This window comes from Arvicanthis niloticus, chromosome 1 (assembly GCF_011762505.2).
Source record: "Arvicanthis niloticus isolate mArvNil1 chromosome 1, mArvNil1.pat.X, whole genome shotgun sequence".
Classification (NCBI taxonomy): domain Eukaryota; kingdom Metazoa; phylum Chordata; class Mammalia; order Rodentia; family Muridae; genus Arvicanthis; species Arvicanthis niloticus.
The window spans coordinates 103,747,629-103,773,312 of NC_047658.1; the positions used below are offsets into that span (position 1 = coordinate 103,747,629).

At 44.3% G+C, this 25,684-nt stretch overlaps 1 protein-coding gene across 4 annotated transcripts in view; it reads left to right on the forward strand.

The window, feature by feature from the left end:
• Positions 1–25,684, forward strand: part of Mgmt (O-6-methylguanine-DNA methyltransferase) — a 227,567-nt gene that overhangs the window by 19,368 nt on the left and 182,515 nt on the right. The window contains exon 2 of one of the 4 annotated variants that reach the window (XM_076912304.1): positions 7,658–7,767. The exons of 2 other annotated variants lie outside the window; for them this stretch is intronic. The gene's annotated coding sequence lies outside the window, so the exon portion shown is untranslated. Of the gene's footprint in view, positions 1–7,657; positions 7,768–20,107; positions 20,195–25,684 lie in introns of all 4 variants that reach the window. One more of the 4 variants, XM_076912305.1, reaches the window with a different exon arrangement.

Below are 25,684 nucleotides of genomic sequence, written 5' to 3' on the forward strand. Positions count from 1 at the left end.
TTTGTTTCAAGCCTTTTTAATATCTGGGTGAATAGACAGCAGCTAGGTGCTCAGATCCACTTCTGTATTCAGACTGCCTGGATGTGTGGTTTTTGGTTCAGGCCTACAGAGAAGCTGCCCTTGCTCAGTGGAATAGATGGAAAAGAGAACAGCAGTTTAGGCTTTCAGATGTACTGGCTCTCCTAAAGCCCCATCACAAGGGGCCGACTTCTGAAATGTGGCAGTGTGGAATGGAGTCCTGTGCCTTCCCATCTTTCATCTTCTGTCATCAAATGTGACTTTAGCATTAGGTGTATGCTGTAGTTTGAAATGAACATCCCCAAAAGTCCATGTGTGGAAGGTCGAGTCCTTAGAATGTCTCTATTAGAAGCCTGCAGAACTTTGGAAAGATGGAGTTCAGAGAAGGGGCCCTAGTGCCCTATAGGATGTTGTGGAACTCTGGCCAGTCACCTTTCAAGGGCCGGTGATGGTGATAAAGTGAACAGCCTTGCTTCACTGGTGTACCTGAGCCCCAACCATGCAGCCTTCCATAGAGAGAGCCAAGCCTTTCCTCTGTGAGCTGATGGCTGGAGTCTGCCACAATGAGGGAGCCTGCCTGGGTTGGCACCTTTCTCAGCCTGAGGTGCTCTGCTCCTTCATGCAGTGACAATAACGGTCGATTGCCACACGCCATGGTAGTTTTGGATTCCTGGCTGATCTCCACTTGGCCCTGAGGAGTTACTACCCTTTTGCTGTGTGTCACGTCTCATGAGGCACAGTCCTGTAGCTTTCTCAATGTCTGCCTCCTTTGTGATTAGGACCCAGGTGAGGCTCCTGGCATTTCTACATCATCGCGCAGACTGTTGGCATTGTTTTACCTTTACGTGTTTTCCAGAATTTATCTGGGAAGCTGTTTAAGTGTGTAATCTTCTCTAAGTATTTACTGCAAACCTAGGACCTTTTCTTCCTAGTATGTGCCTGTTTGTACCATTTATTCTTGAGGCCTTTTCTTTTTTCTTCTTTTTATATTTTGTGGTTTTAAAGACATTTGACCCTTTCATTTAAGTTGTTGAATTTATTGGCAGAAGCAGCTTGCCTGTTACTTTGTCCTTTTTTGTGTGTATCTGGGAGTTTCAGTTCTCCTCTTGTTACATTTTTTTTTAAATTTTTTTGAGATAGTCTCACTCTGTAGCTCTAGCTGTCCTGGAACTCATTAAGTAAATCAGACTGGCTTTGAACTCACAGAGATCCTCCTGCCTCTGCCGCTGGAATGCTGGGATTAAAGGTGTGGGCCAAGATGCCCAACTAGTAGTCATCTTTTAAGGAGGGTAAAAGTATAAAATTTATTTACTTTGAAGTTTTCATTACTTAGCTCTGAGCAGATCCTAATTTTAATCTAGTATGCATGTGTGTATATATGTATATTATGAACGTATACATATATCAGTGTCACACGTGTATGCATGTGCATATGCATGTGTATGTGGATACACATGTATGATATATATGCAGGATGCATATGCCTGTGTATGTGTCATCTACATGTGTGTGTGTATTACACACAGAGATTAAACCTGAACCATCCAGTTCCGCTAGTTCTTGGTGCAGGTCTGGGGGAGTGAGTTGTCTCACTTTTGTTTTGGCTTCTTCTGAAGTGATCTTTACTTCCCCACATCCTTGTGTTGCTCACAGAACTCTGGGCTGAAGTGCTAGGACGATCATCTGTCCACCATATCCTGCCTGACATAACTTCAGATATCATTTGTTCTCGATCTTCATCCTGTGTCTCAGTGTGGAATTTTATCTTTGTACCTGCCCTCCAGCTGCAGTTCAGTTTTTTTCTGTCACTTGTTTTCAGCAGTGTGATTGTTTGCCTGGTGCAGTTGTCTGCATCTTCTGCTTGTGTTCCACTGTGCGTCTGGTGTCTATGATGTCAGGCTTTTTAGCAGTTAACACCCCTCACGTTTGTGTCCTGAGAGCTGCACTCTGTGCCAAGCTTCCTGGTCCTGCTCCCATCGCAGTGACATCTGCATGTCTTCTTTACCTCATTATTTCTTAGCACATGGCTAGTAAAAAGAGATCCTTGTCACCATGCCGCTCTCCCTCTGCCTTATTCAACCTGTTGATCACAGCTGGTGTGTTTCTTGTAACACATCTGTGTGAGTGTCATTGATGCGGCCTGCTTTTCTTTCCTCTTCCTTTAGGGATTTGTTCTGTTGAGTAATTTTTCTCTTAGTTGTGGGCCCTATATATACATGTCCTTATATATGTATTAGTGGATCCTGGGCATCTACAATGCTGTTGTTGAATGTTAGATTTTATAAAGGACTTTGCTCTGGTAAAGATAAGTCATGTTATATGCCTTCAAGGCTCAATTTTAAGCATTATTAGGTGGGTCTGGAATAGGCTTTCATCCAGGATACGTTAGGCTGACTGTTAGGGCAGTGACTTGCTTTTACAGGTAAACACACACACACACGTATATGTATTCATATGTGTGTGCACATATGCGTGTGTGTGTGTGTGTGTGTGTGTGTGTGTTTATACGGTGTGTATAATATAAATTGTCGTATTGGCTCCCAACTTGTATTGGTGTGAATTAGGCTTCTGCAGTTTACCATGTGTTTTCTGAGACACCAGTGTAAGTCAAGTTGCACCTGAATATCAGATGAAGTGGCCATGAGATCCATTCTCCACAAATTCTGTGTAATGAAGACTTTGCATACTGACCGGCAAGGAGATGAATCATCTCCTGCTTCGCAGTGGTACTGCAGAGTAGATTCTTGTGCTAATCCCTGGAGCTCTCCCTGAGCAGCCCCTTCTTCTCTGGTACCCGCTATACATTCTTAGCTGTTTGCTCTTCTCAGCTTCATCTTTTTAAAATTAATTGTTTTATATAAAATATATTCTGATCGTGTTTATCCCCTTCCCTAACTGCTCCCCATCTCCCCTCCACCCAGCTTTATGTTCTTTCTCCCTCTAGTACAAAAACAAAGGCCAAAGAACTCCACAGAAACACAAAGATAGCTGGGAGGTGGTGGCGCTCTTCTTTAATGCCAGCTGTCAGGAGGCAGAGGCAGGCAGACAGAAGTCTGAGTTTGAGGCCAGCCTTGTCTACAGAGTGAGTTCCAAGACAGCCAGGGCTGCACAGAGAAACCTTTCCCCCTTCCCCCGACACACAAAGATTATAGACAAAACAGAATAAAAAGTCTACAAAAGGGCCGGGCGTGGTGGCGCACGCCTTTGATCCCAGCACTTGGGAGGCAGAGGTAGGCGGATTTCTGAGTTAGAGGCCAGCCTGGTCTACAGAGTGAGTTCCAGGACGGCCAGGACTACACAGAGAAACCCTGTCTCGAAAAACCAAAAAAAAAAAAAAAAAAGTCTACAAAAACCAACCATGGAGTTTGTTTTGTGCTAACCAGCTATTCCTGGGCTTTGGAGCTGCCTTAGAGTGGGGATTCTGTACCCAGCAACTTTTCATTGGAAAAGCTGATGTTTCCTTTGCTAACAGGTAATAGTTGCAGATAGCTTCTTGTTTTGAGGTGGGAGCCTGTGTCTACTTCCCCCTCTCAGTGCTGAGACCCCATGTGGCCTGACCCTGTGCAGGCAGGCCCTGTGCCTGCTGTCACAGTCTCTGTGAGTTCCTGCATCAGTCCTGCTGTATCCAGATGACGCCATTTCCATCCCCTTTGGCTCCTCTTCCACATGGCTCCCTGAGCATTGAGTCGGGGTGGGGGTGGGGCCGTTGATGAAGACCTCCTGTAGGAGGACTGTGTGCTTGGTGAGCCCATCTTGGTCTTGATGTGGGTGCAGAGACAGAGGAAAGGTGTCTGTAATTTACATTACTTTTCTAGTCATCGTTGAGTTTCAGGTGTCACACCATTCTCTGCTGTGTCTCATCTCTGATAAGTCCCCTGACAGAACAATTTAAAGAAAAGAGGGGTTTACTTTGGTACCCGGTTTCACAGGGTTCAGCCCATGAGTTCTTGGCCTGTGCCCTTGGGCTGTGGTGGAGAAGGCCTTCAATTTCTGGTGGACAAAAATCAGAAAGAAATACAGGAAGAGGACTGGGCAATAGCAAGACATAGATAGCCCCTGAGGACGCACCTCCAGTGACCTAGTTCCTCAGATGTCCCACCTCCTGCCTTTCACCTGCTCCAGATAACACCATCAGATAGTGAGTCTGGCAAAGGTCTTAAACAGTGATTAGGTCAGAGCCCTAGTGACCCAGTATTCTCTGGATATACCATCACAGACACCCACCCTCAGATGTGTGTTTTACTACTGCAGCTCTGTCTTAATCCCAGTAGGGAGGATGATGATGCTTGACCTATCATCATTTCCCTCCTTTTCACATTGTCTGCCATGAGAGCAGGCATAGGGAGCTCATAGGCCATTGCACTTCCTCCTCCCGCAGTACAGACTTCATCTTCCCAGCCTTGCAGTGGTGCCAGTGCTATCCAGCCCTGATGTTGCTGTCTGCCTGGGTGGAGAACCACCAGGCCTGACTTGGTTCCTATTGCCTCAAGTGGTTTGAGAACTGTTGTCAAGGTGGCACAGTCCCAAATACACCCAAGAAAAGTAAGAACAAGTGTGAGTCCTGTGAGCATTCAAGGTCAGGCCAGCAGTTTGATTGCTTGCCTACGATCTCATGGTGTCACTGAACAGCAAGCAATGGGTTAGCAAAGGCCTCAGTGGGTAAAGCACCTGCCATAAGCCTACTGAGTTGGGTCCCCAGAAATCAGATGATAGAAGGAGAGAATAAACTCCTAACCTCTGCAGGCATTCCATGGTACACACACACACTTACTTATGCACACAAGTAAATAGGTATGTAGACAGATAAATGTATTTTTAAAAAACAAACATAGGTGATATTGTGATCTGTAGAATGTTTCCTTGTGGTGAAGATCTTCTTCCCCCTTCCCCTACTTCCCTCCTTTCCTTTCAGCTTCTGCCTTCTTGCCTCATCCCCCACAGATCAGGTTCCAGGCTTGTGCCACCACACCTGGGTGATCAGCTGGCTTTCTAAGCATGACTCTCATTAGACATGAATGCCTGGGATGTTGTCTATCTGGTTGCTATGGAAATAAAAGGGGGAAGGTGTTCCCTATAAGGTTTTGGATTACATGTAAAGTTTATATTGTATATATAGAGATCGTGGTGTGTGTGTGTGTGTGTGTGTGTGTGTGTGTGTGTGTAGAGGTGATGGGAGGAGAGGAGACAGGATGAGAGCATGAGAATATCTTAGTTCACATAAAATGCTCATGTTATAGGATTTGATTTTGTGGTCTTTATGAATTTGTCCTCCTCCCACCCCCTGAGCTACTTTACTTCTCATTATGTTTCCTTTTCTGTTTTCATTTCCTCTCTGTCCTTTGCTTTTTTGCTTTTTACATTGTCCCAGGCATGCTAGAGAATACACAACATCTTATAAATCCGAGGACACTGCCTGGAGGCTGCCTTGTGAAACAATCTGTGCTTCCTGTCTTGCTTGGCCCCACCCCAATGATGTCACTGCTCTGAAAGTTGTGTTTATATAGTTTTCCTATGTGTGGTTGTTTCTAAGCAAAAAAAGAGAGGGCACTACGCTGCTTGTGAGAAGCACTCTCTCTGGCTTTTAGAACTTCATCCACAGCTGAATTTGGCCAGTCTGCTGTGTGCTGCCCGCTGCCCACCGTGGCACTGGTGTCTGTGACTATCATATGGTTTGATGGCATCCTTCTTTGTTCTCCTGTTAGAGGCATTTGGACCAGTCCCAGGTTTCTCTGGGCTCCACAGTTGTGATGACCCTGGCATGTGTCTCTAGCACACAAAGGGAATAGTTTCTCTTCTCTGTGTACTCAGGCAGAATCGTTGGCCTGCCTGTCAGTGGCTCTGTGGTACCAGATTGTTAGGGCTTTGTGAAAACAGCTAAAGCATAGGAAACCCCATTAGTGATTCATTTCTACAGTTACCCTACTATGGATGCTTGCTAGCCTACTATGTGGCAAGAAAGATCTCAGTATGATCTCCATGGGAATATGGCATCTCAGTGTGATCTTGCTAGCATTTCTCCAATCATGGAGGATGAAACCTCTTCCCACATGGTGGGCAGCTTACCACTCTGCCTCTGTGAGATGCCTGTTCACACCCAGGCTGGCCTCAGACTAGCCATGGATGAACTTAAACTTGTGATCCTTTGGCCTTTACATTCTTAGTCCTGGGATTGTGTGCACATGCCCCACACCTGGACTTCATGGGTGCTAGGCAGGCACTCTGCTGATGTAGTTATGTCCCCAGCTCTGATTAAAACCCTTTTGACCATATTCTATTGACTTGTCCTCTTCTTACACATTTGTAGGTGTATTTTATATATTCTGGATTCCCATTCATTGTCAGTGATTTCTAGTATGAGATCCACTTTGTCATTTTCTCGATGATGACTTTTGGTGGGCAAGATTCCCTTGTTTTAATATTGTTACATATAATTGGCTTTGGACATTTTTCCCTTTAAAACTTGCACATTCTGTGTCTTCCTAAACCCTTCCCTTTCCTCCATAAAAAAAGCTGCTCTATATTCTCTTGTAGAAATATCAATTTTCTTTTTCATATTCATGTACATACACCATTTGGAATTAATTTTCGTCTGTGGTATGGAGTGGAAATCCAATTCTTTACTGTGAACAGTTTTGATTTCCTGTTGCTCCTTGCTTGTTCTCTCATCATTAATTTTTGTTTATTTACATACTTCATAAATACTTATTTCCTATTTTATGTCAGTATCTGTAAGTATCTGAAGCTTTCCCTTCCAGCATGGGCTCCAACCTCTTGGTCATACTCTTGTACCTCTCACACATGGCAGCCTGGTCCTTGTTGGTCTGAGACTTGACTGAACTCATCTGGATTGAGTCTCATCAGCTTGACTCCTGAGGACATTGGTTACATGCTTTTCTTCATGTCCCTCAGGAGCACTGGGGCGCCTGCAGCCACTCAGGCAGCACTCAGCCCCGTCCTGGTCTGCTTCTCAGGTACTATGAGGGGAGGCCCACACCCTGTGCCTGGATGCTAACCAGGCTAACCAGACTAACTGCAGCCATCACATATCAGGGCCACACTGTTGCTCGTTTGGCATCCTCTCCTCATCCTTTCTGGATTGTTCCTGCTTGCTAGAGAGGTCAGCATGACTTTAGAAATTGTCATTCGTTCAATATCTGGTATATTAGAACCCCTTAATCCAGTTTTCTCAAAAAAAGAAATGGGTTGATACACTTTTGCCTAAAGCTATTATAAGTTAAATATAGACAAAATCTTGAAGATTGAGAAAAGTAATTTTAAAATCAATTCCCAGTTAGGTTCAGGTCAGTTTCCACAGATCCATGTGCAGGTGGATACCATCACCTGGGGCCTGGGGTCCCATTGGTCACATCTTGGGGCCTCTGCTGCAACCCAGGCTTCATTGCACGGCTTTGTGCAATGGCCTGTCAGAGGGACAGACTCCCCTGCCACACATCTGCCCACAGAAGCTCTCTACAGCTGCGGAGGAAGAATCTACCATTGCTTTCCTCATGAATTCTTCATGGTTCTAAAGCCAGAACCATGTAGACAACACTGCCATGTTCAGCTGCCAGTTTGGGGTGCAGACCTTGGGTCCTTAGAACCACATTTGCTGCAGCCTCTGTATGCTCTTGTCTTGTAGGAACTGAACACCCTTGGCCTTTCCTTTAATAAGCTGGTGCTTAGCCGGGTGGGGTCTTATCCTGAAGACATCCTTCCTTTGTTCTACAAAGAAGAATAAATAAGAATCAGGTGGGTCTCTCCATAATGGGGCTAATCTCCTTAACAATTGTAGCCTCTCCCAGCACAAGCCTTGCCTGGAGCAGTAAGCTTGTCTGTGTTCTTTTTCTCTCCAAACTGTGCATCCTGTTTTTCTGCCCCACTTGCTCTTTTTTACTGAAGACCTTCATGAGAGTGATTATTTGTAACCAGGAGATGGGGTCAACATTAGACTGTCTTGAAATCTCCTCTGTGAAGTTTATCTTTAGGCAGATTCCTAGGAAAAGGATGGAAAACAGCCACATTCTTTGCCAAAATATGAGAATGCTCTGTAGCCCAGATGCTAGTTGTTGTGAACTATAATGGGGCAAGGGGGTGCCTGGTAGGCCCATCCCAAGGTGTCCCCCTGAGACACACCATACAACAGATCTGGTATAGGGGGGTTATTTGGGGAGGAGGGGAGTGAGGCCATGGAGAGGGGGTACAGGCAGATCAGTACACCTCCTGGATCTCAGTTTCCCTTCGTAAGTGCAATGACATGGTTGGCTAGGGCTTTCTAAGGAGCATATAGAGAAGAACCATGCTATGTACAGTCTCTCTGTGACGTCTGGGCACCTGCTGTGTGACTAGGGCAAGCTAGATTTTCAGTTGTATTAACTTGTCATTTGGGGAGCCATGTGTAGGTAATAGTGGCTGTGTTGGGAAGGGTAGCCCCTGGATTTGGGATGTATCAGGTGGTATTTCCTTATCCTCAGTTGGTTCAGATTCCGACCTCTGGGCTTCTGTGCCATTTGTTCTCATCAGATCATCTCTGAGCACTTGGAAGCTGTTTCTGTGCAATCACAGGACCCCTGCTTTCCCTCTGCCACATCACTAGGAATTGTACGCCAGGACAGCACATAGAGAGATGAAATTGCATCATAATACAGGCTGAAGGAGAACAGGAAAAAGGAAGACTATTCATGATGATAGTTTGTGTTACAAATACATAAAAATAAAATGGAGATGTCATAGACCCTGGGCATATGCTGCTATTTGTTTTCTTGGCTCCCCTTGAACTGGATTTTGTTTTGGGGTTTGTTAGGTTTTTTTTGTTGCTGTTGGTGTTTTGTCAGAATAATTTTAGTGTTATGATCATGCTTTCCTTTGTTAGTTTGTAAATGAAACTAGTTTCTATGTAGTAGGAGGAAGGTAATTTCAAGTCCAGAACCCAGGATCCTCTGAGTCTAGGCAGGATTAATGCAGTACCGGATGCTACCATTGACAAAGACTTTTCTTTGAGTCTTAAAATATCTGCTTTGTAAAACTGGGTTAAGTTATTTTAGAAACTATAAATGGTTGCTTGGTAATTAGGTGTTTGGTTTTATTTGTTAAATAGAGTGCTTATTAAAGTTCAGTGCTTTTTTTTTTTTTTCCTTTTCCCATGGAGCTGAAGCTTTTACCAGCTAAGTGGTAAGAGACAGCCTGCATGTTTCATTTGCTGGCCTTGACATATGTGGTTGATAGATGCACTCCCGAACTTTTGCATTTGTGCCTGCTTGTAGAGAAACAGAGCCCTCATCTCTCTTGATAGGCCCTACTCCAAAATTCTGCTCCCACTTACATAATCAGCCTTTCTCAGTGTCACACAGGCAGTTCGAGGAACAACGACTCGGGCATGCTCTCCCTGTCAAATGCATATGGAATTTGGCCCGTGGTGGGCTTATCTCTTCCCACCAGCTTCTTTCTTTACATGTCTAAAATGACACCAGTGTGTAAGTTCCTGCAGAAATAGCCCTGTATTGGGTCAGCAGCAGAAGATGCCAGGCCATTCCCAGAGCATCCAGAGGCCGGAGCTCTGTGTCCTCTATAATGTCCAGTGGGCTGAGGATGATGGCTTTCAGCTGACAAGATTGATATGGCCGCAGGCTTTCCTGGGGTCCCCTGTGGGCTGGGAGTGGGCACTGAAGCCCTCCCCATGCACAGTTGTCTTCAGAGAAGCACAGCAGTGGGCAACTTCTCATATTTGCTGTTTTGGGTCTGTGTTTTAATTTGTCCTTAATCTTTTTAAAATTAATTAATTAATTTTTTATTTATTCACTTTACATCCTGCTCACTGCCCCTCTCCTGGTCACTCCCTTCTACAACCCTTCCCCCTCCTCCTTCCCCTTTTTCTCTGAGTGGGTGGGGGTCCCCCTGATCATCCCCCCACCCTGACACATCAAGTCTTTGCTGGGCTAGGCTTATCCTCTCCTACTGAGGCAGGACAAGGCAGCCCAGCTAGAACATGTCTCATGCTGTCCTCATTCTAAAAAGAAAACAGACTAGAGTTCGGTTTTGAGACCAAGCACAATGACACTCTGAAAGCTATTTCAGGAGCTTTTAAGGAAGTCCGAACACTAGGAATTTTGTTGTTGTTGTTGTTATAAGCCCATTGTTTTGTGGTCTGCCTCTCCAAAGATGATTGGCCTCCTGCCTCCCTTCCCCGCACCTTCTGTTTGCCTTTTCCATAGGATCCAATAAAAATAAGTACATCTTAAAATTTATGAAAGTTTAATGAATGGCCAGCAAGAGGAGGACCACTTTCATAACAAGATTAATACCTGGACTCCAGGGACATAACATTTTAGTAAAATCAGAATTTGTGTAGCTATCCTCACAGTGCTTGCCACCTCTGGCTTCCTTATAAAAATGTCTAAATAAAATACTAGCTGCTGTCTCTGCTCAGGATTCCCATCTGTTCTACATGCCCCGACCCGGAACCTGCTCAGGGTAGGCACAGCTGGGACAGAATCTCCTCAGGTTCTGTCCCCTGAGCTTGTACACATGGACAGAATCTGATGAAGCTGGACGGACAAACTATACCTGGTCTAGGTGTTTCTGGGAAAATCCAGAGAGAAAGTATAAGGAACATGAGAGCTTTCTAAATATATGCAAGCGTTACCTTTTTCTCTTAGTTATTAAACTGTAAAGGGAGTCTTGCTGTATTTTTTTTCTCCTTAATCTATTTCTTCCATGAGAAGCCTTTTGGGGTGGGTGGTGTGGGGCAGATAATGGGATTGGTTTCTGAAGGTAATGGGGAGCCGAATTTCTTGATCTAATTTATAATGAGATCTAAAGCTGCTGGCCAGCTGACACTAATCTTAATTTATGATCTGTTTAACCTTTTTATTTCCCAGCCACAGCCCACACCCCCAGCTTCACACAACCTGTTTCGGAAGCAGTATGTGGGGTGACGGCTCTGCTTCCAGGGTCTCCGTGGCCCTTCCTGAGAGATGAGCCCCAGCTCCATCCTCCATGAGTCATGCTGGGTTGGTCCACAGTGAGGGGACTAGAGTAGCCTGCATTCTCTTTATCTGTCGTGTATTACCCTTTCTGCTTCCACACAGCCAGTCTCTGGGGTCAGAACGGATGCAGCATGTATGGACGCAATGGATTCTTTTTTCTTTATCTGTTCTCACTTTCTTTCTTCTTTCTCTTTTTATCTCGAGATAGTTTGGGGGCTTTCAGGAACATTGTACCTGAGGTGCAGAAAGTCTTTACTTTAGATTTCTAGTCATTCTTTTCTGAGTATTATTACCATGGTAGGTGGCCTGAGCAATAACTGCTATAGTGACTGCTTTGTTTCCTCTTCTGTGATGGTTTCCCTCCTCTCCCAGAATCATGGGAGTAGAAGGTGGACGCACTGGAATGATGATGAGGGTATGGAAGGATGATGATTAGAAACGAGGGTAGTGCCATGGAGTGGGCGGTGCTAATAAAATGGACTCGAGAGAGCTGGTCATTCCCTGAATGGCGTGAGGACTTGGTGAGTATGTGCCCGCCGCAAGCCAGGATGTGAGTTTTTGTCAGACATCCCCTCTCAAAGTGTGATCTTAGACTTCAAGTTAATTGTTGTTATTTGTCTACCATCCACGTCTGAGGTATGTGTCTTAAGCCTACTGAATGAGCTGAGATGCCTGGCTTGTGCAGGTTCACCTTTTCCCTCAACTTGGACCACGGTGAAGAGCTCTAGTGGGTTATTTATTTATTTATTTATTTATTTTTGGCTCAGCCGTCACCAATGTTATTAGTGTGTTCTGTTAGAGTTTGCAGCTTGGGTGTAGAGGTGCAAGCTTGCTTATAGTATGTTCTGGGATGCCTCTCAGAAAGTACGTGTGTCTATCAGATGCTTACTGCTACTGGTCATCTTGAAACCTTAGGTAAGCAGAAACCTTGCATGCTTGTTTGCTTAAAAAATGTGTGTTAGGTTAGGTAGTGATGGGGAAAGAGGTAGATCTCTATGAGTTCAAAGCCAGCTTGTTCTACATAGTAAGTTCAGAGCAGCCAAGGGGACATGAGACCCTGTCTCAAAAACAAAACAAACCGAAACAATAAACTACTCAAACCAGACTTGAATATGTGTGAGAGTGAGTGAGTGTGTATGTATGTATTTGTGTGTGTTGTATATGCTTATGTGTGTACATGTGCTTGCACATACATCTGCCTGTGTATGTGCATGACATTAGGAGTTTATATCGGGAGTCTTCTATCCCTCTCTACATTATTATTATTATTATTTTATTATTATTATTGTGACAGTGTCTCTTGATGAACCTGAAATTTACTGTTTTACCAACTGATTCACCAGCAAGCCCCTGGAATCTGCCCGTTCTTGTCCCCCAGCACCACACCTGGCTTTTACAGAAGTGTTGAGGATGCAAAGTCAGGTCTTTATGTTTATGTAGCAACACATTACTCGCCGAGCAAAGGCTTTACTACACTGAGGCATAGCTGAAGCCCTCTAACTACTTTTCCCCTTCAATTTCTAAGTCACTGTTTCCCCTTGCTGCTTAATGAGTGTCTTTTGGGGAGACATTTTGAGACCATCTTAGTTTTCCCCATGAGCTTACCCAGTAATTTTGGCCACCATGACACCTCCTTCCTCCAGCAGTTACTGCTATAGGAAATATATTCTGTTTCTTCCTCTCCCTCTTCCTGTACTCATTGGAGAAATTCTAAAGGAAAGCCACACTCTCTTTTTCTACTTATTTAACAAACCATTTACCCAGTATGACTCATGGCCATTTACTTATGGCAGCTGGTCCAGCGTCATCAATCCTTGTATTGTGCCTCAAGTGATGTCTACTTTGTCCCTGGGGAGATTCTAGAGATTGGACCCTATGTCTTTAGGATATACCCATCCTTTTCTAGAATTTTCATCTCTCAGGTACTACTGCATACTCTAGTTTATCTTCCTTTCTCTATTCCTGTCTTTGGTTCCTTTTGGTGGAGGTGTGCTGGCCACTGTACTCCTTGTACAAGTACAAGGCCACTGTACTCCTCAGTACAAGTACACACTTGTACTCCTAGCCTTCCTCAGAAATTTGCATGCTCACTGCCCTGTGTGTGTGCACATAGGCATCTTTGTTTCTGCATCTGTCTCTGCACTCCTGATAACTTCCACAGCTTCATCCCAGTGCCTCTGTTCTAATGCCCTTCCTGTCTGTCCTTCCTTCTGCAAGTGGGAAACCTGGCACTGATGACTTTCAGTAGCAGCTTCTTTCAAATGATGAACAAATCAGTGTACTCTGGTCACTAGCTACAGATAGCCTAGCAGATAAAACTACTTTTGAAAGTGAGCATTTCCTGGGCACTTTGGGTGGGATGACTTCAATCTCCAAGACGTCTCTGTTGACATTTAGACTAAGCTAAGTAGAAAACAAAATCCTTCTGTTGTAAACTATAAACTTCATGGTGTATTTCTAGATGTACCTGCTGGTGAGCTTCTCCCTTCTGTATCCATGCAAACACACACTGCATGCAAAAGATGAAAATAAGGTGGCCAAAGTCCTGTGTTATTGTACTTGAAAAACAAATCATTACTTTCCATTGCATTCTCTTAAGTTAGAGCTTTTCTCTTCAGTTGTTTGATTTCCCTTTAATCCCCTTTAATGTGTAGAATTTGAGCCTTTTCACCTAGCCAGGACTCACGGATTATTTATTCTCTTTGTCAGAAATAGAAATATTGAAAATGCATTAGGTGACCATAAACCTCTCTGAAGACCTGCCTATTCCTTAGTTGTCAGAAACCCTGTGTTTATGTCTGTGGCATTCACGGTGAGGCGTTTTCAAATGTTGTGTGGTCGGGTCCTTGTGTAGCAAGTGGAAGCCTTCCCTGCAGCCTGGGGCTCTCTGAAGGTTTAACTTGGCCAAGTCCGCTGGCTGCAGAGGACTAACACACAGCTCCTACCACTCGTCATCCGCTGGATACTGCGCATCAGTGGCAACACTCGTGGAATGACTAGATCTTGCTTCTGGAAACAGTTGAAAAATAATTTGGAGTTAATTGTCCTGAAAATTCACTTATTGTATATTAATAGGTTAGGTATTCCCTAATTCATTCTTTCTGAAGCATGGCTTCATTTTTCTTGCCCTCTTTTTTTGGCACAAACCTTTTAAGAATGGGCCAATATTAAAACTCTTGGGGCTAGAAAAAGGATAAGGATTCCAGTTTTAGCATTTTAAAAATGTTGTGAATATGTTTTGACCTGTGTGTGTGTCCGTGTGTGTGTGTGTGTGTGTGTGTGTGTGTGTGTGTGTGTGACACTCATGTCATGCCATGGTGCTTGTATGGAGGTTAGAGGATGGTTTTCAGGTGTCACTTCCTCTCCTACTTGGCTCCAGGCAGGCAGTGTCTTTTCCAGTGCTACTCTGTGGCACTGGGCTAGCTGGCTTGTAAGCTTCCAGGCAGCTTTCTTATCATAGGGGTCTAAAATCCACACCATTGCATCTGGTTTTATTATGTGGGTTCTAATGGCTCTGAACGCCGGTTGCTATTCTTTGCTGCAAGCATTTTACCTCTCTTCTCTCAGGGTTTTGAGACACATGGGGATTGCCAGTGGCACATTTGCTCAAAAGAGTCCCCATTTTCCTACCTTGGAGTTGCTGGCCTTCCTCCTCAGGGTGGTTCTTGGTGGAGTCTGGTAAGTTGAACTGAACTTGGAGGCTGTCTGAGGGTGTCTGCAGGTGGCTGGGGAGCAGGGTGCTGAGGAGGCCCGCCCCATGTTGGAGTTCCTGCTTTGACTTTTCTTGATTTTTCTCACTTCAGTAGAAGCATGGTCTTAGGCAGCATACTCAACTGCTCAGTGCTGTGTAATTGCTGTTGGATTCTGTCACTCTCCTCTCGTGGGTTCATTATTGTAGGGACCAGTTTCATCAATGCTCAACATGTTAGCTGTAGGATGCATCAGACTTTGATGCTAACATTACCCAACTAGTTCACTGGCTCTGATTTACTTGGTTCCAAATACAATGACAGCTTGCACATCAATTGAGACCTAGTAGGCTTGCAGTGTATCTGGGTTATACATAGCTTCAGAGATAAACTAACAACATATTTGTATTTGTCCATTGACTTTGGGTCAGTTATATCCTGGTGGCCAAGTCCGAGATGGTACATAAAGGGACTATGCATTAACTCTTGAGGCTGAATTCTTTATACACATCCTTTCTTGCTCCTCTCTGTTACTAGAAGCTGCCTGGGGCAGTTTCTCATGCTTTCACTTGAAGCAGCCATGAGGTTTAGGGTACGTTTCACACACTCATGGGCCTAGAGTTGCTGCCCCCTCTCAACCCTTGTTTCCAGACTTATCTCAGATATGTCTTGCCTCCAGTAGGAAACAGCTTCTTTGCTTTTCCTGGGTTGGAGTTTAGCCCATGTCTCTGCAAGGGTGGCTGTTACTAATTTCAAAGTGAGAACATATTTCTTTTTTATGCCTTTGGGAACTGGAGGGTCTGTGCACCTTGGACTTGGGTGCCTTGTAGGTATGTCCTCCTAGAACTCTACAGCATTATAAGATCTGTGACCACAGATCAGTCAGTGGGGGTCAGTGTGTCAGCTTTGTTTCCACAGTGCCTGCTCTGCTTTATCTGTCTCTTGGCTTTATTTGTTCCCCACTCACTGGGTCCTTCCCTTTCTGTTCCTTGGTTCCCATGTTTTGGTTTAGTGAACAGTCAGGGCTCTTCTGTGACTCACAGGCTAGCAAGTGATGATGTGCTGGTGAAGTCCATGCTCACTACTCCAGTTCTGAGCATGCTCTGCCTCCTCACCCACAATGCTTAACTGGAGAGTAACTGGGAGCTCCCCAGCACCACTGTCCAGGTTTACCCAGAAGGAAGGAAGCATTTACCCATCCTCTCAGGCCTTTGAAGTGCGATCTGATTCCAAGCTCTCCCCTACCCTTTTGTCATGTGATGACATGGAACTTAGTCTGTGATTCAAAGACACTACATAAAGGGCCTGCTCTGGAAGTTAATCCAGAACCCCAGTAGCTTTGCATTGGCATTGTTACTGTGGAGGAGCCCAGTCCCTTCTACTCAGCCTGGAGTAGAGTACTAACCAAAGTCCAGCCCCTGGAGTGTGCTGCTTTGACCTTGGGCACACACCTGCCATTCTGTGCTATGTTACTGGATAAGTCCCTTGACCACTCTGCTTGTTCTCCTGAAGAGTCACTGATCTGGATCAGGTGAGATGTGAGAGGTAAGATAAAATAATACACAGAAAGCCTGGACCAAGCACCAGCGTGGTGTACAACCTGTCCCCAACCTCAGATGACCCAGTGGCACAAGGTTGACTGCCTGTGGGTACAGAGAAGACAAAAAAGGAAACGTTGGTTGTACAGTTATTACATCTTACCTTATAAAAGTGAGTCACTGCAGGGTATGGAGAATGTGTGCCCGAAGCCTGGATTGTCACTCCTCCTTCTTAAGGGAATCTGCTTTTAAGGTCCCAGGGGAAGATGGGTGACCAAGAGGGGCCAGCCCCTGTTGCATAATTAACCTTGAGGGAAACACACATAGGGATTCAGCTGTTACTCTTTTTTATTTTATTTTGTTACTATGTTTCGAGACAGTTCTGCTGTGTAACCTGTCTGGCTTGGAATTTATCAAGTAGCCCAGGCTGGCCTTAAACTTGTGATGAACCATGCAGGTGAACACTGAGTCTTAGTTTTTTTCCCTTTACTCTTGTCTCCTACATGGAGTTCATTATTTTTCTAGCAGTAACTTTAAGGTGAAACAATAACTAGAGACCCAGATGGCAGGCCTTAGTCTTCTATGTGTTGTCCAGTGGATGTCAGAGTCATGGCTGAGTTGAAGAACAGCCAGTCCACCGAAGGCAGAAAATTCATGCAATTTAGAGATGCTGGTTTGCTTTTTGTGACTCTCCTCCACATTTCATTTGTATTTAGAACAGAGGTAAAGAATCTGAATACAGGAGTTACTGTGGAATTGTGTTTATGTGTACTGTCCAGTTTGTAGTCCCTGTGTTACAGTCTGACAGGGGGAGCAGCTAGTGGTTTCGCCCATACTCCTTGGTTTTTTTTTTTTTTTTTTCTTTTTTCTTTTATTATCCTCTGGCTTCTGTTTTTCAGGTGTGTAGCTATTTTAGTATTATGAAGAATGATGGATGAGGCAGGAAAGTCTCTCTGGAAGCACATGTGATATTCTGCAATGCACTTGGGGGTCAGCCACACTTGACTGATGGATGCTTTATCTGATATCCCTGCCACTTCCCGAGATAAAGCTGCTGCTTTATCAGAGGTGCCAGCAGCTGTGATTTAGAATTTATAAACCTCCATCTCCAAATAATCGTTCTGATTACTTTCTGTCCGGGCAATAAAATGATAAAGGTAATTGCACACAAATGTGAGATAGCACCAAAATACAATAAAATTAACCTGAATTAGTGTGCCTTCTGGATGAGAAGTATCTATGAAATGTGGTGTAGCAATAAGAGAGAGTGATATTATGGCTGGAAGGTGAGTTAGTGCCTTAATGTAATATTCTTTGAAATATAAAAAGGGGCTTTCTGCAGAAGGTGAGTGTGCTTTGGAAATTAAGTTGAAGTGATTCTTATAATTGGCAGCAGTGATGCATTTTGAGGGTTTTGAGGATTTTAATACCTTTTATTGTGTTGTGTCTGGTTGCACTACCCTTCATTTAGAAGCTCTGGCTTCAGTCTTCCTAATACAAAAAATAGAAGCAGTTGTAGAATTGGGATGGATAAGTGGGCTTGGGAGTTTCATTCTCTTCTGTTAGCAGTATTTCTGGTCTGAATGTAATGGACCCTTCCATTCCACGCATCCCAACTCCCTACCCCTTTTTACAAATTAACTTACTTAAACATCAAAGGCTAACATTATAGTTAATAAAACAAAGTTTAAAGGAAGACTTTTGGAAATGCGTTCTGTTCTCTGTCTTAGGATGTAAGCTAGAGAATTGCTTATTGTAGACAGATGGTTTCTGGTGGTATAACCCATTATTCCTTTTAATTTTTTATATTGTTATTTAAAAATATTTTAGTTTTTCTTTCTTTTGAGACAAGGTCTTTACTATGTGGCTGGCTCTGAACTTGCTATATAGAATAGGATGGTCTCAAGCGCACAGAGATCCACCTACCTGTGCTTTCCAAGTGCTGGAAATAAGGGCATATAACACAGTGTCCAGCCTGAATAATATTTTTAATACAATGTATTTTAATCACTTATGTCTCCAGTTCCTTTTCTTCACTCTTTTGAAATTTGCCCCATCTTCCTCTCCCCTGGCCCTGAGTCCTCTTTTTTTTAAAATACTCATTCACTACAAATGCAATACCCATTTTTATAATGTTGTGTTTTATGACCTTCACTTTACACCCCTGAAAATGACATTCATGTGCCACTTAGTGAGAAACTTAAAGGAAGGAAAGGAGAGTGGTTATTATAATTCTGGAGTAGGAGAGCTTGGGCAGTGTTTCCCACAAGCTCGGGTATTTGAATACTTGTTCCCTAGTTGGTTGCACTGTTTAGGGAGCTTTAGGAGATACAGTCTTGCTAGGAAAAGTATATCACTAGGGTTAGGGTTTGAGATTAAAAGCCTCTAGTCATTTCCAGTTTGTGCTCTGCTTTCTCTGCCTGAAAAAATGTGAGCTCTCAGCTCTCTGTGTCTGTTATCATGCCTGCCACTTGTGCTATGCCTCAGACCATGATGGACCCTTAGCCCACTGGAACCATAAGCCAGAGTAACCTTTTTCTTGTTTAAGTATCCTAGTCATGATGTTTTATCATAGTAACGGATCAGCAATTAACCCACATTCATGGCTTCTTTCTTGGAAAATCTTGTGAATCAAAGCATCGAAGCCAAGCCTGACTATGTTTTAGGTGGAGCTAGGCTTTGGATTCTGGTTGACTTTAGAGTGGACTGTGTTGCAGGCATTAAAAGGTAACAAGGCATGTGCCATCACAGTTTAGTGGTGGTTCACACCCTTAATCCCAGCACTCAGGAGGCAGAGACAGGTGGATCTCTGTGAGTTGGAGGCCAGCCTGGTCTACAAAATGAGTTCCAGGACAGCCAGGGCTATTTAGTGAGAAGTGGTCTTGAAAAAAACAAAACAAAACAAAACAAACAAAACCAAAAAAAAAAAAAAAAAATTCAAGATGACCTTCTAGTCACAAATTTTCTCCCATATTCCAGAACATTCTGATTCCTATCATTTACATGTCAATAGCTCACACAGTCTTTAGAACCATCAGAGAGTTCCCCAGATTTCTGATACCCCCGTTGAGGACTCTGGAGCTGCCACACCAGCCCTGCTGAGATCAGATCTGCATTTGCTCTCTAGATGCTCCCTTGATGAGCTGGCAGCCATTGCAGCTGCCCACAGAGGGCCCTAGAGCTCAACCTAAAGTTGCCGGAGCTGGGTTCCCTGCATTCTAAGCCACATTCTGTCTCTGAGCTCACCTCCAGCCCTGTCTGGTTCTTTAGAATTTGTTCAGTGTTATTTTTTGTCTGTAGGTGATAAACCCAAACATCAAGTCTCTAGGTCCGTACTGTGCTTGTTCTTGCTCATGGTATCTTGCTTCCAAGTGTTTCTGGCTCCTTTATTATACTGGATATTGTATTTGGATAACCATTCATTTTTATAAGTATAGCAAGAAATGTGACTGTCCCAGACTAGCTGTTCTTTCAGTGTGTCTCTGAGCACCCAATCCCGTTGGATTTCGTGAAACACCCAGAAGGCTTAATAAAGTTTGCCCACCTCATTGTTGCACCTTAGTTCCTGTTTGCCTCCATTTGCAGAGTCTCTTCAGCAGACTAATGGTTCCCAGATGGGCTAGATTTGTTTTCATTGGGGATGTTTTAGCTATACTGTTTGAAGGATTGCTTTTGACATTCGGTGGGTAGAGGCCAGGATGCCAGTAAACACCAACTATGCATAAGACAACTTGCCTCACCCCTCAGCTTGGGCAGAAAATCATCTGGTCCCAGATGTCAGCAAGCCACGATTGAAACCATTCATTCTATATGTGTTCAAGGTCCAATGTCCCCCTGCCCCATTCCCACCTCTGTCTCCTTGCCTGTCCTGCCTTTTCAGCTGCAACTCACCCTCTCGGGAAGGAATTTTCTGGGGCCATCTTTGATTAAGTCAGTGTGAAGTCAGACATCATGCCTATGGACAAAGGTAACTAGAAACAACGGGTCTTGTTTTGTGGCTGGGCCACAGTGTTTTTAGTCAGGTTCTGGGCTGCATGGAATATAGCTATCTCAGACTACTCTGAAGTTGGTTACTGAGCCTGAGGCCAGGATCTTGGGGGAAAAAAGGAAGAAAAGGAAGGAAGGAAGGAAGGAAGGAAGGGAGGGAGGGAGGGAGGAAGGAAGGAAGGGAGGGAGGAAGGAGGAAAGGAAAAGAAAAGGAAAGACCCTGATGGAGGGAATCAGTTTTGTTGTCTGAAGTTGGGGTTGGGGGTGGAGGGTCCTGCTGAGCTGAGAATGTGGGCATACACATGAAACTTTCCAGTTTTTCAGTAACAAGAAAGTCTTATGTTCTGGTACCAGGGGAAGAGAGTCCTGTGAGTGGGCCCAGGATGGGGATTTATGACCTGGGCTGTTGGAAGCAGGCTCACAGAGCCTCTGGTGAGTGGGCCAAAATGACAAATGGTTTCTGTGCAACTTTTTATTGTCCTGCTCACACTGTATTTCTTTACGCACTGCTGTGTTTGCTAGTGCTTTGATTGTATTAGTTTCCTGCGAGATGGAGAAACCTTTCAGTTCCCCCAAATAAATATGGATCTGCTTTCAATACATTTTATCTGTGAAACTTGAGGAGCCGGGAAACATTCTAAAGCTCTTCTTTATATTCTTACTGTGTTTTAGGGTTTGAATTGAGATGAAACATTTACTAGGTCACTAGATTCGGGGTGGGATATTAAGTCCTTTGCAGGGTCAGAGCGCCTTCTAGAAGTTGTATGAACAGGTGGGATGTGTAGGCTTTATTCTGATCCTGTCTGCACCAGCGCTATAGATGGCAGTAGATTCTTCTGGCAAAATGCCATGGGATTGGGTCTCAGATTTTCAGTGAAGAAGGTGTGATATTAGTATTGACCATCAACTAGACAGGATCCAGAACCATCTGTGTGAGACACACTGCTGGGTATGTGTGTGAGATTTTTCAGATTAGATTGATTAAAGTGGCAGCCTGTGTATGGGTGGCATCTTCCTTATGGGGTGAAGTCCCAGACTGAATAAAGAGAGGTGAGTATCCTGTTTGTGGATACAGTATGACCTGGTGTGTCAAGTTCTTGCCAGCACACTTCCCCGTCATGACTGACTTTGCCACTTCAAACTGTGAGCCAAAATAAACAGACCCTTCCTTAAGTCACCTCTGTTAAGTCTCACAGCAACGGGAAAGTACAGAAGAATCTTTCAAGTGACTCTCACAGTCGTATCCTCTTTGGCTTTCAGAAACAGCAGAGCAGCAGGCAGCAGCCCCGTGCATGGTATGATAGTGGGCTTTAGATAACAAATTTCCCTTACTTAGAATCACTTGAGTGGGGAGCTACACTGGAAGAGTTGTCTTGGGTTATTGATGTGGAAGGACTCAGTCTGCTGTGGTGTGTTCGGAGTGCTCTCCTTTGCATAGGCGAGCCTGGGCTGCATGAGAAAGCTAGCTGAGCAAGCTGGAGAATACCCTGATGTTTCACTTCCTGCACTGACTTCCCTCAGTTGATGGACTTTGACCTGGAAGTGTAAGCCAAATAAACTGTTCATGCCCCTAGTTGCTTCTGGTCATGGTGTTTATCAGAGCAGCAGAAGGTAGATTAGACCATGTGGTAAGTGTAGACTCCTGTGTAGTGGCTGGGCCTAAGCGGCAGTGAGTATAGGCTGGCATGTGGAAGAAGGGAGGGGGCATGACACAAGAAAGGAAGTCAGTGCCTATCAGGTGACCTTCAGGCAAAACTCTGATTGGTAGGAGGTGAGGATCAGGTTTGGAGCTCTCAGAGGGGAAGGTCACTTATGTCAGTATGAATGGTAGCAGCTTCTCAGTGTGGTTCTGTCATGAAGATAGAATCTGGATACTTCTTGCTTATATGAACAAAATAATTGCTAAAATAAAACCATTTGGGCAATTGTTTCCAAAAGGCAGGTCTGAGGGGTTAGAGCCTGAGGCAGTTGTGCAAGTTTACTTGTGTGAAGCCACGAGTCCTTGTCTGGCATTTGGCTTTATAAGGCTACTGTTTGATTTTTTCTTGTTGTGTTGAAATTTTTTGCTTTCCTATATGAGATGTTTATTACTGCTACGCAAAAGTGTCTGGAATAGATATTGCTTTAAGCTGTGGGAAAAGGTTCCTCTCTAGATGGTTTAATTTTTATTGCGTTCCCACAGTGTGCTGCCGTTGTTCACATGACACTCATGGCAGTGTCTGCCCCCAGAGACCATGATCAAAATTGCATCTGCCGCACTCCTGCGCACAGCGTACCTCGGCTAGCGTTCCCTCTCGCTCCATTGGCTCTCTCTCTTTTTGTTTGCCTGGCACATTAATGTTGCCTTGCCCCTCCTATACTGTATCTGTTGACGTTTTCTTTTAATCAAAGGAGAAAGCAGGGCGCCATCATAGTAGCTCTTTTGGTTCCAGGTTGGTTAGGGTAGACCCACTCTTCTGCTGAAATCCTGTGAGTGATGTCAGCATATCCTGTTTCTCTCCCACTCGGCACAACACACATCTCACAGATCACACTGGACCTGGTGTGTGGGAGCATGGACAATGTGGAAGGGTATCTCATTCTGAGCCTTCTTCCTTTGCCTATACTCAGGAGCAGGAGAAGGTGTGTGGGAGGGTGGAAGAAGTCCATCCACTGAGTCATTGCAGTGTCCTGTGGCAGGGCTTTGTCCTGGCACAGAACACCTGTGAGATGGTGCATGCAAATGGTCTTCAGAGAAGCTCTGTGGCTTATGAAAAGCATAGGCTGGTGGGTAGTTCTTAGGAAAACGAGATGTGGTTATTGAGATTTGGGGAGTATGATTGACAGAACTGAAAAAAGCATGACAAACAAGTGTCCGTTCCTAACAGTTCTATCTACTTCAGCCAGAGGCAAAAGCACCCACTCCTTGGTAGTTAACCCAAGTGTGCCATGCCTATGTGAAGGGATGGTCTTCAGCCTTAAATATTAGAGTCAGACATTAAAGCATGGGTGAACCCAGGAGATACCCTGCTTAGTGAAAAAGCCAGACATAAAAGGCATGTGTTTGCTATAAGAGTCCTCTTCCATGAGGCTCCCAGTGCATGCGAAGTTAGAGTTGGGATGGTCGTTCCCAGGGCTAGGGGCTGCCTGTTGTGTCAAGGAAATATAGAGTCTTGTGGAGATGATCAACAAGTTTGGGGCATGGACAGAGGTGATGGCCATATGTGCTGAGTTTAATACTCCTGAATTAGTGTATGTACAAAATGGTTAACATGCTGTGTGTGTGTCTATGTGTGCATATGCTGATTTTGTCATGATAAAATTTGTATTTCCTATCTTGAAGTTGCAGACATGTCCAGGAAGTTGTATCTAATGGGCATTATGTTTAGCACCAGTCAGGTACCATGGAAGTCTCTTGGACTGGGTAGGTGGATGAACCCCAACTTCATCACTGGAGTGGGTGCTCTGTAAGGGTATAGCCCCTCCTCCAGTAGAGTACAGTTGTGTGTGTGTGTGTGTGGGGGATCTGTGAGGGCAGGAATTCCCTGCAGGGCATAGGGGTCTGTAAGGGCAGCTGTGAGGACAGGTATTTCCTGGAAGACACTGGGACTCCCTGAGGTCAGTGGTCCCCTACAGGGCACTGGGGACAGAACCCTCAGTAGCATTTTCTCTAAGGTATCCTAGTTCAGTGTTTGGAGACAATGGGGGTTGAAAAGTCTCCACTTTGTAAAGGTATGCTCAAATGACTGTAAGTGTTGGCCTGCTGAATATCACATGGACTTCCGTTACTCTTTCTCCCCATGCCTTTATGCCCTGCTGTAGCTGATGTGCCAGGGCCCCCTGAATACTTATGGGGGAATGCAGTGTAGTGGTTTAAAGAAGCAGGCAGCTACAAACCCTTTTTATCACTGAAGTCTGGATTCTTCTCATTCAAGTTATCCTTGAAATTAGCACTGCAAGTCTGTGAGGTTTTCTGTCTGTGACTCTTGTCTGAAGGATTTCTACCTTCACAGAAATAGAAATATTGTTAAATTTTGCCATACCACCTCAAAGTTGTACATTTTTGTTAGTTTTTGAAATATACTATTGGGGTTTCCTTCATGATAGTGAGGATAGGTTAGTGTGAGGGAGAGGTAATTACATTACTCAATTATGTGAACCAAGACAGGGTATAGCTTACAGATAATTTTGTAATAATCCCTATTTCCAAGAAAAAATATTTATGCAATACTTTAGTCATTGTGTCATCTGCCAATAAATCAGTTACAGGTTGGTTTCTGTTTTTATTACTACGTAGATTCTGCGTACAGATGTGGGTTTTATGCATACCTTTCCCACATAAATAGCAAATATCTCAAATCAAATAACTTTAGATAAGACAATGATTTTTCTACATTAAACATAATTTTTTTCATTTAAAGCCCTAAAGCCCCTCCTCATCTAATCTGATAGCTCCATTCTGTTTGCTGACAAATGTGTATGTCAGTCTGAGTGTTGGGGTCCCCCTGGGTTCAAATGTTAAAAGAGAACATCTAAAGTGACAGATTTGATGTGGGGTCTTTGGGAGGTGATGGGTCACAAACTGCTGCCCTCAGGAAGGGGGTTAGTGCACAGATGAAAGAATCCCTAAAGAAGATCTCCTCACATGTGAGGGCATCGTGAGAAAGGGCAAGAATAGAAAATGGGCCCTCGATAGTCGCCACGTTTGCAGATCTTTAATTCTGGGCTTGATCCTGAACTGCCTCCCTCCAGAAGCTGGAGAAGAACTTGGTAGATTATGAGCTTCATTCCCTGGGATTTTTTTTTAAAGGACACAGACAGTGGGCCCACCCCACTCAAAGATAGCTAAATGCACAAACTTTCCTAAGTCTGGTCAGCTCTCTACTCTGACTTTTACTTAGCAGTCTACCAAAGCCTGAGAAAGGACTGGGATTGGTTCCTCTCTGTCTTTTGGCTTCCTGTGGTGGCTGAGGGACAGAAAGGACAGTTGAGGACAGAATCACAGAAGGGATTCAGGAAGATAAGCTGTGTATATCGAGCAGTAGACTCATTGGCAAAAGGTCTGTGATTGGTTAGTCCATGAGGATGGCTTCTGGATACCTTCTCATTCTCGCCTCTCTGGTCCGCACAGTATCCCTGTTACTGGAGGAAATGTACTACATATGCTCAAGGTGATAAGACAGGCCATTCTGAGCTCAGAAATCTTCTGAGGCCTGGCTTAGTCTTGTTTCTGTCCATACCTAGATGTCCACTGTTATTCTAGGTAAATGCATTTTCCATATAGCCGAAGTCTGTTCATTGAAAAAATCTTCCTTTGAGCTTTCCAGCCTTCAAACAGGATGGATTATGTGTTTGTCACCTGTAGAGAGAATGAGACCCTAAGACAGTTATAGTTGATGTGTGGTTCTGGGACATTTATTTATTGCCTGTTGTTTTGGGAGATATCTAACCTCTTTGTGATCTTAATTGGGGGGATACAAATAGAAGGACA